At 42.2% G+C, this 21,587-nt stretch overlaps 1 protein-coding gene and 1 long non-coding RNA gene across 5 annotated transcripts in view; one reads left to right on the plus strand and one right to left on the minus strand.

Moving 5' to 3' along the window:
- SLIT3 (slit guidance ligand 3) overlaps nucleotides 1-21,587 on the minus strand; it is a 519,568-nt gene that overhangs the window by 369,129 nt on the left and 128,852 nt on the right. The gene's annotated exons all lie outside the window — the stretch shown is intronic.
- On the plus strand, nucleotides 10,777-14,029 carry LOC134169073 (uncharacterized). The gene is made up of 3 exons (XR_009966749.1): nucleotides 10,777-10,933; nucleotides 11,012-11,109; nucleotides 13,786-14,029. It is a non-coding gene; the product is annotated as an uncharacterized LOC134169073 (long non-coding RNA).

A 21,587-nucleotide genomic window follows, 5' to 3' on the forward strand; every position in this document is an offset into this window, starting at 1 on the left:
GGTGGACAGGGCAGCATCTTAAGCATCTTTTTTTTAACACTGGCCACACACAGATCAGGAAGAGCAAAGGAAGTTAGAACAAAGTCAGAGATTAGAGGACTGGTATGAAAAACTATCGTATGCAAAGTGGTACAAAGACTGCAAAGATCAGAGAGCCACAAAACCAACAACAAAATTTTAACTTCACAGAAAGTGGCATGACACCAAAGCGTTAGTAATCATGAAATAATTACAAAGTAAATTACTTCAACAAATTGCCAAGTAAATATGCAAAGCTATCAATGCATGAAATCTGTACACTTACTGTAAATAAGATGTTAGAAATTACTGGCTTTTAATTAAATTTATTCTGTAAATTTAATAAAAATTCTGTTCTAACAAGGAACCCACCTCTGCAAACACAGCAGTTGGCTGGAATGCTTTAACACTGTTTAGCAGTTTAATCATAACAAATTCAATACCTTCGCCAAACCAAAGCACAATTGCTTTAAAGCAAACAGCACCATTTCCAACCTCAGTAAACCCAGGAGGAGTTAAAGATCACACAGCTCACTGTTAGACCACCCAGTGCTAAACAACATCCTATTTCAGGGAAATGCTTCTATAAAATCCATCAATACTAATATGAAGAAAGCAGCAAACAAGCCCTTCTACTTCATTTTTATGGCAACAGGAACTGATGTTCCCAGGCTTGCATGAGGGCGAGGACACTCCAGCAGCTCATGGCTGGTGTGGGTCATGGGGGTTTCACTCACATTAATGCTCACCCCATTGCATGGATTGGGTTTGGGATTATCATTTTGCTCTAGAGCTCTTCACCAACCACAGAATAACCTGGCTGCTCCCTAAAAAGTGTAACAGCACTCTGAAACAGGATCTAGGAAAGCTCCCTGTAATGGGATGTATTTTATTAAGGATTTTTCCACATGTGCATACTCCAAAACTGAACACAGGGCTTGCTTTGCTTGAAGGAGGAGATCAAAAATCTAAGTGCTAAACGAAGATGTGATTCCAGGCGCAGAGGGCTCCGACATGATGCAGTCCAGCCTCCTGTCCTGCACATGCCCAGCTGCAAGCATCCTGGTGACTGTGCCGGTGTGCTGGCCACATAACCTGAGCAGGCAAGGGGGGAGGAACAGCTTGCTCTTAAACATGATGCTTTTCATTTCCGTACCAGCGCTTGAGTTTTGAGTTCACACAATGCAGCCAGAAGGAGTTCAACGGTATTTGATATCTGCATCTGGACACATCATTATTCCTATGCCAGACTATAAATTCATTTTCCAATCATGGCAAGAACATGACTGCGCTTTGTGTTCAAATACTTTATAGGAAAACGTATATCCCAAAACCCAGTGAAAACAGGGTGGTTAAAATACAACACCCAAATATTTAGGCTGTTGAGTAAGTTCAAACACAGGCAGTACATTAAGCACAGAATTCAGAGGCAGTTGGTGATTCCTAGAGGCATATCTAGGTACATCAAAGCTGAATTGCTTGCTGTTTACTCATTGCAATTCCCGTGCTATGTAGTGTTGGCTGTATAATTTATCTTGAAGCTGTTTGCTCTTTAACAGTTCAAATGAATTAGGATTGATTCATCAAGAGTAGGAAGAGCCCACAGCTAGACTGCATGCACTGAGAGCTGCTGGCTCCATATGGCACATCTACCCCAAGTCTCACAGTGTTTGGTGGCTTCAAAGTTTCAGGAGCTATGGATTCACATGAGATTGTTGGCTTTCAGTTTAAGAAAGAATCTAGGAGGGTTTTTTGGAGGTTTTTTTTACATGGAAAAAGCTGAAAATTGAACTAAATCATGAAAAAATAAAAGGAATGAGAAATAAAGGAAAAACACGTTTTATTTTCAGTGTCTGACAGGCCAATTTTATGTCAGTTCAATGAAATGGCAGTGTTTCACTTTTAAAAAAGAGTGCTTATACACAAAGTGCTAGGAAATTCTGCAGCTGTTTTTCCTATCATCCTCCTTGAGATTCAGAATTCAGCTCCCTGCTAAGTTTGCCTCTGAAGAGCTTTGAAATCCGACAGCACTTCCATCACGAGCTCTCTCCTCTTAAGCTTTCCGTGTATTGTAACCGTAGGTGTTACAGAGGCAGCGGCTCTGCTGATCAGCAGTGAAGCTGCAAGCACTGAGCCCCAGAGGCCAGGTTTCATTTCAAGAGAAGCCCAGTGTTAGCCTGGTTACTGAGTAACTATTGGTAGCCAGTAATTCAAAGAGGGGTTTTGGATGTTTTGCATATGCACCAAACAGCAATTTTGTTCTAAGTACTTGGAGATGTGTTGAAACGGTTTCCAGGCACACTGGGAAAGGTAACACAGGAAACAGCTGAATTCCAGGCTACCAATGCCACGCTAAGAGCAATGCGCCGGAACTGCTCCCGGAACTGGTTTGTGTTTAAGGCAGGAGCTGTGAACTCCTTGAAAGCTGCTGGGGACCGAAGCGTCAGGAGAGCCTTGTGACACGAACCCTGGACCTCCCTTGGCTGCCCTGTTTTGTGACACCCGTGTGAAGTGCATTTCTCTCAGCTCTGCTGCAGGCTGCCCATGTCCATCACACAGACATCACCATACCACCGGCACAATGGGCACCTCCCGGCACCATGCAGACACATGCATAGGTACAAAGCCCAGCTCCTTCCTACCTAAGTGATGGGCACACACAGGGATATTGCTTTCTCACACAATGACATCACTGCAAAAAAACCCTGCCAATTAGAATGCTTGTTCAAACTAGGTTCTAATATCAATATTACTATAAAAACACAAGTAAAAAAGTAAATATTCAGCATTTAACATTAAACGGCTATCCACAAAAGAAGAAAATTTTCCATTATTGTCAGTAGCTAGCTTGATTAAAGGAATTAAATCCTTAGAAGAGAATTTCTAATGATTTTCAATAATTAAAAGTGTGTTTTGAAGTCCAGAAGTCAGCTGTGTTTTAATGGAAGAGAGACTTTAAAAACTATAATTTATGATCTTAAATGGAAGCTACTACATGAAAAAAATAACTCTGTCACAACACAAACAGTAATACTGACGCTGAAAACATTACATAGCTCTAAAGCTAAAAACAGTTTTTTAAAGGCTGTGTGGCACAAACAAGGCCCAAGAGGCATTGTCAGAAATGGAAACAGAGTGCAGAAATGCCCAGCTCCAAATGGTTGGGTTTGGGGTTTTACTTCCTTTTCAATACCAGTCATTTTAATCTCCATTTAGAAATTCAATAGATAACCATGCAAAGAAAACAAACCATCCTTGCACAAATGCCAGCTGTTCCTGACACAGACGGGGGAAGCACACTCAACCAAGAGGATGTACTTAAGGGCAAGGGAAGATCCCTTCTGACCATCACCAAGAGTCTCTGATACAGACACAGAGAAGTGAAACGCAGACATTTTTTACTGTGCATTTAAGCCCTCCCGGTCTTTCCAAGCTAAGTAGTGTTTAATATTTTCTCTGGACTGCCAAGTAACTCGTGTCAGAAAACCACATGCACTTCGACATAATAAGCAGCCTCTGCTCAAGATCTCTGCTCCGAGAAAGAATTATGCACCTCACCCACGGGCAGGGTGGTCTGTCACATTAGTGCTGAAGTCTTTTTGGCAGGGCAGAGAGCATGGATGAGTGCCTGGTACACAGATAAAAATTAAAATAAGAGACAGAAAGAATTCTGCAGTACTTCCAGCACTTCACAGCCCAAAGCAAAACACATTAAAATGCCCCTCCCCGAAAAAATCCCTCTCATCTTTTGTGTCTGCAAACCTTCGCTCACCCCGCTGAGTATCACAGAAAAGAAACATCTTTACCAAGCTACATCAACCTGAGTGCGTGCTGAACTCAAGATACAATTTGTGCCTGTAAAGACAATATATAAAGCTTTAAAAAAATAATCCAGCTGTGGAATATATCACAAACTGCTGCATTGTGAAATCCTGGCTCTGTCGTCTCACCCTGGGAGAAACCCTCTTGTTGGGAAGCTGCCAGACCCATTAGGTCTTTCCTTGTGTTGGCTTGGCCATACAGATGGCCCATGCAGGGTGTCCCGGCTGCTCTCCCTGCTGTATCCACACCACAGGGCTCTGATGGGCAGATGCAGGAGCAGCTGCCCTCAGAAGGTCAGGGCTCTCAACCACACACTGACAAACCACAGCACCCTGCCTGCCTCAGGAGCACTGCGAGAGTCAAACATGTCCCACATGTCCCCCTCTGAATGTGTGCTACCATACAGCGTTATCACAGTCTACTCCAACAGAGGCTCCACGTGAGCAATGTGTCTTCACTTAGAGGCAGTATGAAACAGGGATAGGCTTCCTCTGCTTGCCAAACATGGAGGTGTTCAGATTAGATTCAGTTCCAGAAATTTACTTTATCTCTGAAATAAATGGTTACTAGATGCTACTTAACTACTTCTAAAAAAGAAAAATCTTGCTTACTTAAAGATAAAATTAATACATAATCTATTAATCATAAGCAATAACATGATTCAGGATAGAATCATGGAATCAAGTGGGTAGGAAAAGACCTTTAAGATCACCCAGCCCAATCATGCCCCAACAGCCCTGCCAAGGCCACCACTAACCCACGGCACTGAGGCCTCGTCTCCACGCTGTGTGAACACTTGCAGGGACGGTGACTGCAGCCCTGCCCTGGGCAGCCTGTTCCAATGCCTGAGCACCCTCTGGGCAAGGAATTGTTCCTCAGCTCCATCTAAACCTGCCCTGGTGCAGCTTGAGGCCGGTTCCTCTTGTCCCATCCCTTGTTCCTTGGGAGCAGAGCCCAGCCCCTCCTGGCTCCATCCTCCTGTCAGGCAGTTGTAGGCAGCGATCAGGTCCCCCCTGAGCCTTCTCTTCTCCAGACTGAACCCCCAGGTCCCTCAGCCCTTCCCCATCACACTGGGGCTGCAGGCCCTGCACCAGCTTTGTAGGGGAGTAGGCTACAGCTGGGACCCACAGACTGCTTCTGGAATCGCTGTTTACAGGCCCTCACTAACAAGCTGCGTAACTTGGATTTAAGATTGTTTCAACACTTAAACAGAGGTTTCAACTGAATTGTGCTTGTGCATTCATCTGTATCCCACCACAGAAACTGGGTACACTCATCTAGTTATCTGCAGCACATGACTACAGCATCTATGCTGATGCCCCACACAGGCACAAGACAGCAGATACAGTCCACGGGAGAAAGCTGGGTAAGAGAAAACTAAGAGATGGCTGGGTAACCAGGGTGGCCCAAATTAAACAGCCATTGCACACACAGCACCAGAAAAGCAGAGGGTTTGTGTGAAGAGATCACACCACCTAGCCTAAATTCTGTGGATTGAGAAAGGAAAAATAGCAAGGGGAAAGAAAGGAGAGATTAATCGCAACACCCACAGAGCGAGGGAGCACTCCCAAACACTACTGCTTTGCAAATTGCAGCTACACCAGCTCTGCCAAACACACTTTCTCCATCATCTTGTGGTGCCTGACCTCTTGCAATTTTACCTTGCTCTGAACACCCCTGTTTCTAGTTTCCTGCCATGGGCTTAAGATGAATGCAATAATCCACAGCATTAGCTAAAAGAGGAGAAAATTTGTCACAGAAACTAGATCTTTTTACCCTGTTATGCTTCCAGGCAACCAAATGAGAAACTTCCACTCATTTACATCTCTTAACTCAGACTCATCACTTCTTTCTTGTGTTTTTCAGTCAAAAGCATATCAAATTACACATTCTAATGCATCATTCACAAGTGGTATTTGGAGGAAGGAGAAGCAGGCAACTGCTCTATGGGACAAATAGCTCTCCACACCATTTGGCTAACAGAGCAAAGAACCCCAAAGAAAGCCTATGCAGCAAGGCTGAAGAGAATCAGGCAGGGGAGAACTTCAACCTGATGTGGAAGAAAACCTCATTGTTCAGCCAGCTGTCCAACATACATACCATTTGACTGGAGCTCATCAGAAAGTTCCATATAAAGCAAGCTTTTGTTAAAGAAAAATCTACTGGGTTGATTTAAGAACATCTTGGTTTAAACCACGAAGTTCAGAGTGTGTTTCTGGAGCCCCAGGCAGAGTCCCCAAAGCACTGGAAACCTGCTCAGGTGACCCTGGGGATGCTGCAGCTCTCAGTTGCTCCTGAAAGTGATGCTCACTGACCTGTCAGGACCTGGGAGCTCTCAGCTCATCGGGCATTTTAAGAAGGTATTTTTTTACCAACCTTGGAACATACTTTTAAAGTACATTTGGTGCAGGATCCCCAAAACTGTGATAAACAGAAAGTTTGCACGGTATCCTGTAACTTCTGATAATGCTTATGGATAGCCTGGAGTAAGGGCTCCCCGCAGGAGACAATTTTAGATGATGTAGGAATAGAAGAGGAGAGCACTCACCACCTCTGAACAAGAGGAGCACAATCAGAATATAACAATCTGAAAAGGGCTGCAATGCACATGGAACAGAAAATACAGAAACCTTACTTTCCAGAGTAAGAAAGAGATTGCCACTGCAACCATTTGCTGTAAAATTATGATCTGGGATTCATAGTGAAGGAGGAAGAAGAGTTAAACTGGTTTCTTTCTATGAGAAAATAAGTTTAGGCATTTGCATGCATAACATTTTTATGGCTGCTAACACATGGGAAATCCACTTGAATGTAGAGACACATTGGAAAACCTGCAGTCATCACTCAAGCATTTGTCTATATGCAGCTGAAACTTCTTCATACTGGTAACAACATACATTTTTATCCATCACACGCTACCAAAGGAGAAGACAAACAGGAAAAACATGCTATTACCCTTTAGTTCCCATTATTTTTGTCATGTACCCTGACATGGACACCTTTCTATTTTATTGTCTTTATTCCTCTACATTCTAAAGTAGAAAATACACGTCGGCAAGCATCACTGGTTGCTCACTGGCACTTTTACAAGTAGTAGAAACACACATAACATTTTAATTAATCACATTCTTAAGAAATTAAAGCTAGGAGCACATTCTACTCTATTTTTCTACCCTATTTCCCAGAAACATCCAGCATTTCCTAAAATATCTTCCAATATTACAGCAGTTAATTTTTTGCAGCCTTCTGGCCCTTACTGATCAAATAACGAAGTTGTGCTTTCCATTCTAAAATACGTTCCCACGCAATTAGTCCTTTCTTATATAAATCTATGTCTTATATACATATATGCAATGAAGCTAGTTAGATATATATCATTAGTATTATATACAGATATTCTTATACAACTATAATAAGATTGGGAGAAAGTAAATAACCTGTCTCATGGCTCTGTTAAACAGGTAAGAATAAGCATGGCCTGGAGATATCCAGGATTTGTAAAATTCCCAATGAGCACTGAAATTTCCTCAAATACTCCAGGAAATAAGCAGTCCAAGACAGTAATCCACACTACTTCAACAGGAAAAGAAATAATTTCACAGTAAAATTTCCTTCAGATATATTTCCTACTCATTCTGGTCAAACCACAATATCAAGGAGTCAGAAGAGAAATACATAAAAGCATTGTTATACTTTTATCAGCATTTCTACCAGGAGCAGCTCTGTGCCATGCCAGTATTGTCATTCATGCAAAGACAGAGCTGCTATTCAGTTACATTCTTGGGTATTCTACATTTAACCTTTCTTTTTGACAGGGAGCCTCTGATCCGGCCAAATGCTGTTCCAATAAGCAGCAAGCTCCAAATCCAACAACCAGGTGCTTTTTCCAGCTGCTGTTTGACTGCTGTAAACACAAGCAGCTTACAGCTGGTGCCGTGTTGATTGTCCTTCGGGCATCTCTTCCCAGTGATCCTAGAGTCTCTAGTAGACTCTGAGGAGCACTATAGCTGCTCTCACTCCTGCTGCAATACACTTTGGCCACTCTGCTGTATCGAGGCCTCTGTTCAAAGACTACTACTAATATTTCATTTTCCTATTCTTGTATTTCTGCATGAGAGCTCTACGAAAAACGTGTGACCACATGAACCTTCCCCATGCCACAGAATCCCTTCTACTGTCTATTTTTACAAACATTGATGCATTGAAGCATGTTAGTTCTCTGTATTGTGCAACAGTATCAATGCATTTTAGCTTTCTCCAAGTATACGAACACAAAGGGTTAGATTATTACAGTCTAACCAGAACACATGAATAAAGCACAAGAGATTTTTGAGTCATTTCTCAACATATTTTGCAGCATCTAATTTTAGAAAAGGAAAAAAAGACAACCCTTCTCCTAGCATGTGAATATTGGTCTTCAAGTCTATTCCATCTATTTTTTATACTTTTATGAAAACCTCTTCAGATTTAGTTTATGTGATTTCTAAAAATGGGGCAATTGTAACTTTCTGCAATAGAAACAATAATAAAATGATTCTGCAGAGAGATGAATTATTTACTCTGCATAAAGTTCCTCCGCAGAGGCTGAGAATATTGTGTTCCTGGTTCACCAGAGGAAATGACAATAAAACAGCTGAAATAATCTGAACTCAGTTATGAGAACAGTTTGCTGAAGCCCCTGTGAAGAACATGAAGTTTAAATAAATCAGAAGCAAGGAAGCCTCTTTTTTAAAATATGGTTTCTGAAATAACAATAGCTTTTATCCAAATTCCAGGCTAGGGACATAAGTAGGAATAAAATAAAGTTGTCTGAAGTTGGCCTCTGGCTGTGGCAGCGTCGGCTCAGGACTGCTGAGAACCCTCAATACTCATTTATGTCAACAGGCATTAGCAGTTCTTAAAGCAGGATTATGTGCTTTCACTTCTGGCCTCTTTACCATTCAAACATCAAATGCAGGGTGTTATAGACTGGATGTTTGATACACCTTCAGAAATAACACGCTCATCTATGTGAAGAAACAGGAGAGCTCTGATATTCAACACTACAGCGCTTGGGTCTTGAAGAAAAAATCCCTCTGATGTAGAAATTCTGGGCTGTGCACTGTTGTGCCTGCCCCAGTTCCGACAGTTCTGATCTGAAACAGTAGGTGAACAATCTCAGCAACAGAAGGAACAACTGAAAATGCTCCCTTGGGAGAAAAGAAAGTGGAAGTATGATGGGGTGGGGGTTCCCATCCTTAACTGCAGTTGTCTCCCAGATTCTGATGTTGTAAATGCTGGTGTGGACTGCTACTTTTAAACTATGCATCTCAGGCATCACAGAGACCCTGCCTAGATCACCACTAGCACGTTTCTTGGCATAATGGAGATCAAAGTGCTTTATAACATCTGCTTATGCTCTCTGTGCTCCAGTGATTTAAAGATGGCAGTCTCAAACACTCTCTATAACGCATTGTTTGACACTACTTTAGAGTCTATGTAGGTAAGAAAAACCCTTAAAAAAATTCCCCAAAATCTTGGCTGGAGAGTCTCTAACAGCAAAAAAAAAACAAAAACAAACCAATCAACCCTTGGCTGAAGATCCAAGGGAAGCAATGGATTTTAAACATGCAGGGGGAAACGAATCTCTTTTTATTATGGAAAATACAACTCCAGAGTTGACTAAAGAGTGTGAAATCAAATGCCACTCAAGCAAAAGAGAATGCAGTGGAATGACTTCATTCCTTCCCGGTTCATAAAGAAAATGTAAATATAGAGCATTTAATTCCTCAATAGAGAAATGTTCTTTTCATTCACATGTTAAGCAGGGATTAAAGATACAACAGGTTATAACTTAATCCTTACTATGTTTGCTTTTCTTGAAGCATCACGGGATATTTTGGCATGAGTGGTTTTTTTCTTGGTTACCACCTCAAAATCAGGTTCCCTTAATTCTACGCAGTTTTTTGTTATTTAAAATAAATTCATTTTATTACTGTTTTCTTAATGCTACTTGAAGTACAGTTGAACAATACTCAGAACTAGCAAAAATCTCAGCTTTGAATTACTGAATGACATGTTCCCACAAAAGATCTGAGGGTGCCAGAGGCCACATAATCCAAGTCGCAATATTAGGCATCTTAGTCATATGAGTCTTTACATGACTGACTTCTCTTTCTCTGAGAAAAGACTCCCAGAAGCAAAGTTATACCCTAAGCAGCATCAAATATAATGCGAGATTCTTCTGGAAATAACTGTGCATCCAAGCAAGATTTAACGCCTGCATTGAGCATGTACTGCTCTTCTAGCTGATCCTGACAAATGGCACTGCAAACCACTTGTGTGCCTCCAACCCAAGCACACAAACGGAGTAGGAAATAGTTCCAGTGAGTTTGCTGTTCTGCAGAATATCAAACAAACCTCCTGCTAACTGCAAACACCAAGCTGTCAAAGCAAATGTTTTTTTTTTTTCCCCTGTTAAAATGGTCATGCAAAACACACTTGGCAATATTTCATGAGCACATTCAGGCCAGACAAAAGATGGGAACAGGAATTTAAGCAGGACACCTTAATTAACTTGTCACAGAAAGAGCAAAAGGGCTGCTGTGAGACACAGTGGGTGCAGCCCGAGTCTCAGGCTCCCAGCAGCATGAGTCAACATGCTACCATGGCACCGCGTTTACACAAGTCACTTTCCAGGTTTGGTTTGGGTTTTGTTTTCCCTTTGTCTGTGACAGGTGTGCACACACCAGATTGTCAGGCAACTTCATCCAGGCTCCATCCAAGGAGATGGCGGCATTCGTGTGCCTCCCCCCATCCCACTGGGATGCAGGTTATGCACTCGCCTGCCCTGGCCTAATGCTTGGGGCAGGGGACACGGCTTTGCAAGCCAAACTGCTTTTGGCCCCAAGGTCGAACAGTGGCTCCTTCAGGTTTCTGTCAGACTGACACGGGGTAAGCAAGCATGCGTGCCCACCTCTATGTAAATGTTTTTCTTATACAGCCTCTTCAACAATCCTTTAAACTGGCTCCTAGAACAACTCTTCCCATCAGGGAATTGTCCAACTCTGAAAACTACAATTTATACTCTTACCTTGTTGTTTCAATGGGAAATGTAGGTTAGAGAAAGGCTTTAGATTAAAGACAGCAACCCAGAGTAAATGAACACAAACCCAAGTATTTTTTCCCTCAGACAAACCTCCATCAGCTGACTGGAAGGGCATCCTACAGGTTCATGCCCAAACAGCACTTCTGTTAGGAACAGCACCTTTGCAAAACACCATCAGACAGGTAAGTAAGAGAAGTTCAAATTCTATAATGGCATTCATTCAACAAATGCCAGGATCTTTTTCTCTGAAAAGAGACTCTTAGAAGCACGACAAGGGATTGCTTCAGAGGGGTGCATTTATCAGGTGGTTGAAGAGACTGCCAGGACCCCTCACACTGACCACTGTGGTTCCCCTCTGCCTCCCGTGTCCCCACACCAGCTCTGAGGAGATGCAGCAGCACAGTTGGTCATGGCTGACCTCAGGTTGACTGCACCTGCACAGGTCTGCTCTGTGTAGGACACAGCAACTTTCTAGCAGCTTTAACAGTTACTGTTAAAGACTCTTGATCATCACTTGCTTCCTTAAGCAGCCATGTCCAACTAGGTTAAAATGCAACATTCCAACCTCAGCATCACCTACTCCCAAACCTGACACATTTGTGAACAACTTCCAGATTCAATGTTTTCTCAAAGTCAAGGCTCACAGCTACTGCTTTTTGGCTTAAAAGTCCTGTTAGTGTACCAAAAACATTCTCAGGCAAAAATACCTTCTGTGGCTACCATTTTCTAGTACTTCAGTTATTGTGGAGACCAAAATGGAGCAATACTCCTGTAATATCCCGGTAAAGGATTGGAGCTGGTTAGTAGAAGCTAGGTGGCTTCATAATTCAACTGCATTCCTTGCAGATGCTTTTTTCTGAAAATAAATCTTGAACCACACCAACAGTGAAAATGTTCAACAGCAAATCGCTGTCATGGTTGCATCGTTATGACCACACAACTTTGTGATCAGAAGTCAAGTGGTTCTCAAGAGTTAAATAACTCCATTATCCCACTCTATAAAGAGAAAGACAGGAGATGTCAAAAGGACACTGAAGTAGTTAATCTGAGTAAAGCCTCAGCAAGGAACAGGAAAACCCATAAATCCCAAATTTGTAAATGTCTGTGCAAAGGAAACAACAAACAGTTCTCTGAAAGCATTTCTGTCGGACACGGGAGCTAAAACAAAGCTCCATCTGTTTCATAACGTGTCTCCCCTAGGGGCCAGGAGCATTGCCTCAGGTATTTACCTGCAAGTAAAAAAATATGGAACACACTTGTCTCTATGCTAAAGGTTAGATCTGAACTACAGTGATTAATAGCCCCTGACAACGAGAACTGAACCATCAAGCTAGCATTCAGAAGGTAATAAATAGACCTAAAGACCTAGATATTGTTGAACAGCATATGACCTATTACATCACCTATCGAAGACACGCAACTAAATACCCAAAGAGAAAAGGAAGGTCAACTTGGACACATTTCAGGTGTGGAAAAAAACAAATTAACCTTTTGTTGCAAGCACGGTCGTAATACGCTGCTCTAAGGACAAGATTAAAAACCAACTTTACTAGCCATGGTTTCTGAAATACTGGAACTTATACACAAAGTTGGCAATAAAACAGGTAAGGGACAATGCCCAATACTTTGAATAAGACAACCCTATTTTCAGTTGCTTTTTGGGGTTGTCTTTTTTTTGCAAAACAAGCTAAAAACTTCAGTAAAAGTGATTCTACAGTTCTCCAAGAGATTAAGAGAAGTAGTTTGCCCATACAATGCACATTCTTCTACAAGTCTCTTGATATGAACCAGTGGGACTCCTACAGCTAAAATACCTGTGCACCTCCAGCAGTAACATGAAGTTCCATGTGAAGGAAGAGCACAGGCTCCATCAGTCATATTAACAATGTACATTGATGTCCCGTCCACCTCACCCCATCCAAATTTATCCTCACGTTGGAATCCAGAGCATAAAACTTTAGCAAAACCCTGCCTCAGCACCATCTTTTCCCTTTGCTTTTAAACTTAGCAAGTACATGAAATAGCTGAGCCTCAAGAAGATCTCAGCATACATATGTTCACACATCTGTTTGGAGTTTGTCTGAGGAATGCTCTGAAGGCTGTTTGCACTGGGCAGTCTCTGGGTAGAGAAAATCATTTCTGCTGTGACTAGTGTTCAGCTACGAGGACCTGGCCCTTCTGCTCTCCTTACCAGGGCCCGTGAAAGCTGTGGCAGCATCGGCTGGACAGCAACACTTGCAAACAAGGGACACACTTGAGTTGCTCTTGCTTCAGGGATCACCACTATGACAGATGGCCTCTCACTGTACCCTTCAACCATGCTGAATTCAAGACATGAAAAGAATGCCTCTATCAAGACAGCTTCTGCATCTTTGGCAGAAATCTTCAAACCTGCCTTCTTGAGTATGTGACAGTTTCTTAACTAGGCCACTCATTTTAATATGTTTTCACATAACTAACACTAACCAGAAATTATGTAAAGCTCAGCTCTTCTGAACGCATGTAACATCAAAAAATGTGTCAGGTATCACAACAACAATCTGTTAGGAACAGCAGAATCTATATATAGCTTAATATCTCCTGCGCTCAGATGCATATTAGCAGCCTGTTATAGCCATAACTACCACAGGATTTATCATACTGTCATCAGAAAGTTAGCCCACTCTATACCTATTTGGAATTTTAGCTGTTATCTGGTATGATGCTCAAGGAACACCGGATTTTATACACAACGTACACTCCATCACATTCAACAATTAATGCAAGCTACTATAGTGTTCCATGTTTCAAAGTTTAAAGCTTAAAAAGCAAAACACTACACTTTGAGGAAAGAATACTGACTTGGGCTATTTTCACAGGACATCACTGAATTAATCTTGGAGGTGATTTATGGAGACACGCGTTGCACACAGCTCCTATCAAAACCAAGCACAACATGAGCCCAGTCTGGCCCACGGTGTTTATATTCATTTCCAGTTTGCATCACAAAAATAGATGATCTGTAATCATGGCCTGTCAGCTTGGTTTAACAAAATGAACATTTCTTTCAGGCTGTGTATACCTCCACCAGCTCTGTATATTGGCTTAATAAAACAGTAGTTAATCTGAGTAAGAATGTTAGCTTTCTGTCTCAAAATAATACACTCAAGTTTCAGGAACGCTTCATTTTAGAAGCCACATGGATGATGAATGACAAATATTTACAGGTTTCAGAATTAACTAAACTGCTCTTTGATCCTCCTCACACAGCTACAGTCTGTGGTTTTGTAGGTTCACACATTCTCTCCACGCAAAACCTCCTTCCCCTCAACACTGTCACTGAGACAGAAGATGAATGTTTAGTGCAGAGCATGACTGTGATTAAGCTCCCAGTGCATTCTTCATCTGTAGTCCACCTGGTAGCGCTTCTCCCCTGCCTCCTCTCTCTCCTATGGGAAAAGTCTGTAGTTGATGTATAGAGCTTTGCAGAAAGGTGTCAGATTAAAAATCTCAAAGACCCTCCAAAACTTAAGATCTCCACATGCTATCCCTTATTAAGGGATAAAAGGTGAAACGTTTTAGGGCTCTGCCCAATCTCTTTTACTTGCTTGCATGTTTTGATATTTAATTCATAGTTGACAGAACTGCCTGAATTTTATGAAAGTTTATCAAGATGAAAACAAATGCATGTGTTTTTACAGCCTATCACTAACATTCTCTGAAACATCCCCTCATGCAAAAAGCAGCAACACCACAAAGCACAAGGAAGCTGTTTCTTGTCATGCCAGTATTTACCCTACCACACCAGGAACAGAACAACTTGTACAATCAACTGGCAGCACCCACCTCTCCCACGCACCCATCATAGGGTGGCAGTAAGGAGTACTGAAGGCAGGGTGGACCTATTTAATTATGTCAAGAAGCATAGAAGAAACAAGCCCCAGTTAAAGTTCTCAACCAGAAGTTAGCTCATCCTGTCCCTCAGAACTAAAAGTTTTTTGCAGTCTCACGTAAGTGGATTATACATCACGTTAGAACATCAGTTTTCCAAAGATGTATACTAAAACCTGTGCTACCCAAGTAGCACATTGCACAGCCAAGGTATCAGTCACCTACACAGCAGTCTACACTGAGGACAACGGGCACCCCAGTGCAAAGTGTCTCTGGTATCTCTGTATGTCCAGGAAAAACTGACTCTCCTTCTCAAAAAATCTCCCAAACATCTGCACATTCTCAGCTTTGAGCGAATGATTTCCTTCCAGCAGTTGTGTGTCTCACATGCTTCTCTCTTCTCTTGCTAGTCGTGTATCCTTGCAATTTCCAGTCATGGGACGGGTGACATGGGAAGGGACCCCTGCAGATGCAGTCCAACACCCCGCTCCAGCAAGGGCGGTTGCAGCATGTTGCTCCAAACTGTGTACAGTCAGGGTTTAAATATTGCCAAGGTGATCTCCATCAGCCCTCTGGTCAGCCTGTTCCAGTGTTCTACAGCCCTGGCAGGAAAAAAACCTGTCTTCCTTTTATATTTAGATAGATTTTCTTGTTTTTCAATTGCACATTGTCTCCTGTCCTGACACTGGGCACCACTGAGAAGCCCCTGGCTCTGCCTTTTTTAGTCCCCTTCATCAGGTATGTATATACACTGATAAGATCCTCTGAGCCTTCTCTGCTCCAGACTGGACAATCCCAGCTTTCTCAGCTTCTCTCCATGTGTTAGATGCTCCTTAATCAACATCATGGCCCTTTGCTGGACTCATTCTGGGAAGTTCATGTTGCACTGCTCAACTGAAGATAAGGCTCACCTCCCCCAACCCGCTACCAATTCCCTACCCAAAGCAGCCCAGGATGCTGCTGGATGCCTTTACTGCAAGAGCATGTTGCTGACTTAGGGTTATGTTGTCCCCCGGGGACCCTCAAGTCCTTGTCCGCAAAGCTCATCTCCAGCTGGCCAGCTCCAGCAGGTACTGCTGCAGGGCATTATTATTCCCCAGGTGCAGGATGTAGCTGAGCTCCATGAACACGCTGGCCTATTTCTATAAACTGGTGAGGTCCCTCTCAACAGCAGCGAAACTATCTGGTATATCAAACACTTCGTTCTAAATCGTGAAGTTTCCAGCTTCTGAATTTGGAGGCTAAAGCAAAGTTAGATGCATAAACTACAGAGACATTTTGTTAAAGAAAAGTAAATCTGTAACATGCAGCTCAACATATTTGCCTTCCACAACACCAGAATGTCTTTCACAGAAATGGAAGACTTCCTTAAACTTGAACTCACTCATGTAACAACTCAACTTCAGTGTAATCACTAGAATAAGATGATACTGACAAGTCTTCCTTCAGGCCCAGCTTCCATCTGGGGTTTCTGGTTTACATTTTCCAGTTGTCTGCAGAAGGAATATCTGTTATAGACACAGAAGAACTACATCTAGCAACACTCACTTATTCAACTAACAGACTTCTGCTTTGCAGGGAAAGAGGATAGTGGTAATCTAGATAACATTTATTTTACAACTGGCTACAGTTTATTCTATGCGGAGCATAAGGACTATCAGACACAGATTCCTGTTCCCCTATTAACCTCTATGAACCACCTACTCCTTTAAAAAAAAAGCAATTTTCCCTCCCCCTTGGTCTTTGTCTACCACCAGTATCTGCTAAAGCTGTCAAATATTCCCTTTTCCAGTGCTTTCTAACTTCACAAACTCCTGCTGTCTCTGAGCTCCAACCATTCCCCCTTACAATTGCAGCTATGCATTGCTGTACATGTGCAGAACTTTTAAGCTATCAGTCTATGCATTGATGTGTTGCAAAAAAGTTTTCACATTTGCATCTAAAGGCTCCACAAATCACAAGCTGGAAGTTCTCCTCCTTGTCCAAGCATATAACCAAAGATGCAGTACAGCAACATCACAGCCAAACCTACATTGAGTAACGGAGAGTGGAGCAGCCCAAATCCCACTGCACAGCAGAGAATGCCCCATTTAATAAGCCACAGGGAAAACTCCCATTTAGGCAATCCATAACAGACAGCAGGATCACCAAATCACAAGCGTTTCCAGCAGTACTGTATAACATGCAGCAGGAGGAAACTACTGTGCTAGAATGCAGTCGACTTCAAAAATACTATTGCCTACAAAATTCCTTCTTTTCACACTGCCTTGTGTGGTTGCATAAAATCCTTCTGTGAAACTGAATCTAACACCCCTTCCATCCGCCCGTTAATTAAGGAAAAAACAGAAAATGTGGAAAGATTGCATTATGGTAAAGCAGAATGTACCAGTTGTGTAAGAGCCTTTGGAGAATTTCCAGCTCTATTGAAACTTCCCTCTTCAGAGGAAGATAAAAAAAAGGGGTCAGAAAAGGCCTAAATTACCTTTCTGATTATGGAAAGGCTTTACACAATTCACATCACACATTAAATAAAAATCCTCAGAAGCTAAGCGAGGTTTCACAGGAGCCTGAAGCACTGTGAATTCCTGAAAAATGAATTTAATCAGCAAAGCTGAGACGAGGCAGAACTGTTCTACATAACAAAAAAGTTCTCAGCCGCATTATTAAAATCATTGCTTTAAAAGATCAATTTATTTCAAAGGGTTGACTCCCTTCATTAGAAGTTATCAAAGACACATGATCTAAAAGGAGTCTTTATCAAGCATGCTGCCTGTCTGTTGTGCCTGCAACTGTGTTAGGACTGCAATGCCTATCACCATTTGATGTATTTGTGGGTCTGTTTGTATCTAAACATAGACACGAGATGGTTGCAAAGCCTGGTAAAGACAGAAAATGACAGGATTGGTAATACGCACAAACGATTTAGTAACTGTAGTAATGTTTGTAGCTCTTTAAACTTTTGATATAAACCATTAGATTCCATTTAGTCCCCATTCTAAGCCAAAACCTGTAACCTGAAGCACACAAAATAACCTGTGCATACCCAACAGATTTAACCAAAACACACATAAACAGAAGGAATGACTTTCATCACCACCCCTCCCCAGCTTTACTGGAATAAAACAAGATTAATGTAGACATTTGGCCTATGGATTCTGCTTAAGTGTAATCTAGATGACCAAGAAATGCAACTGGATTTTCTAAGACCAAACTGCCTCACAGTATCTAGCATGTTTTCTGAGTCTGCTTACAAAAAAATCATCACTTAACAGGATTTACATCTCTCCAGTTTTCTCTCCTCTTTTAAAAACACAGCTAGCTACTAAGGCACTCAACAAAGAACTGCCCAGCTCCTTTAATATCTCACCATCTGTATTTGACTCCACTTGAAAGATGTAATTCTGAGTCTACTGTTTGTGAAATATTGAGATATAAATCTTTATGATGAGATTTTCAACGTATAAATAACAGAAGACCCCGCTTCCTTGCTGCTTTGCTAACTGCACTATCGTTTCCCAGTAACTATGGGAAACCAAATGAAATCTGAATCCATTCATCAAAACAGAAAATACTCCTTCTTTCACTGAGGGAGACTGTGCTTGCAGTATCTAAGTCAGTAAACAGCATGCCCTTTCCCACTACTACAATGTTAGGTCATTCTTTATACCTGCTGATAACAAGCCATAACAAAGTAGAATAGAAAGACAATCAGACACCCAAAATAACAATAATCATAAAGAAGTCTTTTCCTCCTTCTATTTAGAAATCACTGGCATATCTGAATCAGAATAGTGTTTACCATGACATGTCTTGCTATATATGTTGTTTACAGGGAGCAACTATTAAGCTTTACATTTATAATACAATCCAATGTACAATAATCTGATTTTAGAATAGACCAGGTATATACTCAAAATGGCAATTCTAGCTGGATACATTTAGGCTTATTAATTTGGACACGTGTGCACAAACCCATTTACTTTGGTAATTCAATTTCCTAATTATCAGCTGCAAGTGAAATGCTAGTAATGCAACCATAGAATACTATGGGTTGGAAAGGACCTTAAGATCATCTAGCTCCAACCCCCTGCCATGGCCAAGGATACCATGCAGTCTCTGCAGCTCCCCTGTCTCACCACGACAGGAGACTGCAAAGTTTTTACAGAATACAGCATTTAATTTAAATAAGTATGCAGAGATCACAGAATGGCTTGAGTTGGAAAGGACCTTAGGATCATCCAACACCCCTGCCACAGGAAGGGACACTTTCCACTAGAGCAGGTTGCTCCAAGCCCCATCCAACCTGGCCCTGAACACTGCCAGGGATGGGGCAGCCACAGCTTCTCTGGGCACCCTGTGCCAGTGTCCCCCCATCCTCATGATAAAGAATTTTTTCCTAAAATTTAGCCTAAATCTACCCTCCTTCATTTTAAAGCCATTCCCCCTTGTCCCACCACTATATGCCACATGCATCTCTGAGGAAGATATTTATACCAAGCATGAGAAAATGCATTATAAATGGTCTGTTGCACATGTATCATTCCAGACTCTCACCTACCCAAAACTTTCACATCAAACAAGCACTGTCTATTGTAACTTTTAGGTAGTTGTGCATGGTTGAGCTCGACTGAATGAAAGACACAGCTGCGATGGTTTGGGGGCTTTAAACAGGCAACCTAGTGGGTTCCTTAAAAAAAAAAGGAAAAAAAAAAGGTGCAACCTCATAATTTTGAAGCCTCGAACAGCGGTAACCAGAAGGTAACAGCCTTTTAGAGTCAGTGTTTCCTAAAATTGTAAATTATTATGAATTTTTCATATGAGTAAAATAGCAGGTGTAAAGGCTGTAGGACTGCAGCCTGAAAGGAGTTGAAGCACTCTTGAGGAATCCTATCATTTGCTTATTCCTTTGATGTTTCCGAGGCAAATCTCTTGTAGTGGCCACCATCTCCTTGCCTGGCCTTTGAATCTTGGCTCAAAAAAAAGAGTTACATTCAGCTTGTTTCGAACAAATTTCTACTTTTAATCAAACTTCTCTACTTTTTTTTTAGTTTTTGAAGCCTCATAAATGATTAAGAAGGACTCAGTCTATCCCCCCCCCCCCCCCCCCGAACAGTTATGTGAGCCTTTGTGCATACCTGTTACTGTTCAGTTGGCATTCAGCTGTCTTTTGTGATGTTTGAATCCCATGTCCTTTAGTGGCTTGCTTGTCAAATAGTTTTCTCTTTGTGTCCTATTCTCTAAATTAGTTTTGAGCTGCAGTTAGTAATTTTTGGCTGAATGCATCTCCAATGCTTTGAGTATGATCAGTTTACAAATACTGCAGGACTGTATGTAGATACACTATGAAATACTAATCCAACCTGTGATAGTAGGTATTGATTTTTTCCCCTTCATGTTTATACAGCAAACAACTATTTCAGGGTTACTGTGGTGCTGCCAAAACTGACATGAACTAACGAGCACTGTATGGCTCGGTAGATCGGTGTGCCATTTACCTTTTCAAAACTGTTTGGTATCTTGGGAAAAATAGCATTTATTTCTCCTGAATAATTAATATGGGAATTGCTTCTCCATCTTTCGCAGGCTGGCATTAGCAAGCAACGCCCCCCGTCTGGCCGGCTCCCACTCAGGACTAGTGAACGGGAGCGCTGCACCCCAGTGCGCCCCCCGCGCTCCCAGGGAAGCCGAAACCCACGGGCAGGGCACAGCACGGCTCCCAGCGCTCCGGGCGGTAACGGGGGCAGGCGGCCGGGCAGGAGGAGCGGGCGGGGCGGCGCGGCGCGCACAGGCTCCCCGCACCCGCTCCGTCCTGCCCCACCGTCTCCTCGGCCACCTGGCCGCGCTCAGCAGCAGCCAACGCTACAGCGCCGTGTTGGCCAGGAGCGGGGGCCCCGTCCATGCCGCCGCCTGCCAGCGCCGGACGTCACACGTGTGTTAATTGCCACTCATTTATAAGGAATTCTTCTCCTAAACTCATACCAAACAACAGCTCCTTCCCCAAATACTACTGGCCTCTTTCTTCTGATAGCTACTCTTTGAACTGGAAAGCTCCAATAAAGGCTGCCTTTATTTGAACACCAGTTATCAGACATTGCTAGCCGTAATAACTGCAGCAATACTCCAAAAATAACAAGGAAAAGGAAAACGACAAACTAACTCCCCATCCTCAATTTGCTGCTACTAAGGAGCACCTTGCTTGGATAAGCCACTATAGACAGTGCAGTACCTTCTGTCATGAAATACCATGGCACGGGCTAGAAACTAAAATAAATAGCTGAACTAGAAAGATTTCCAGTTAAACAAAAGTTCTGTTGGCAAATCAGGTCCTACAGTAGTGAGCATCATTCCTACATGAGTACACCAGAGCTATGCAGTTAGAAAAACAAACAGCACAGATTTGCAGTTTACACAAGGAGCTGAGCTTCCTAAGTGATTAACTGGGGTATTATTAAAACCAAGCAATTTTTACCTCCAGAGGGGGGTATCACCCTTGTCTGTGGGCTCAGCAGTGTTTTCTCTTTATTTGCTGCTTGTCACAATTACAAACTTACAGTGAGGAACTGGAGCAGTCATGGTAATTTAGTATGAGATTAAGATCTATGAAGCCAGATGGTAGTTCACATTCTAACAGCTACAAATAGCTAAATTGGCATAGGAAATCTAGATAGCTATCAATTCGCTATTATTATTCCAGGGTTCTCATTCCTTCTCTATTTCTATCTTAACAATTCAAGCCAAACTAGACAGACATTTTAGCACATAGCTTGCTAATTTTCATAGCTAAAACTAG

Source organism: Pezoporus occidentalis, unplaced genomic scaffold, assembly GCF_034315485.1.
Source record: "Pezoporus occidentalis ecotype Australia unplaced genomic scaffold, CSIRO_AGI_Poc_V1 ctg33, whole genome shotgun sequence".
NCBI classification, from domain to species: Eukaryota; Metazoa; Chordata; class Aves; order Psittaciformes; family Psittacidae; genus Pezoporus; species Pezoporus occidentalis.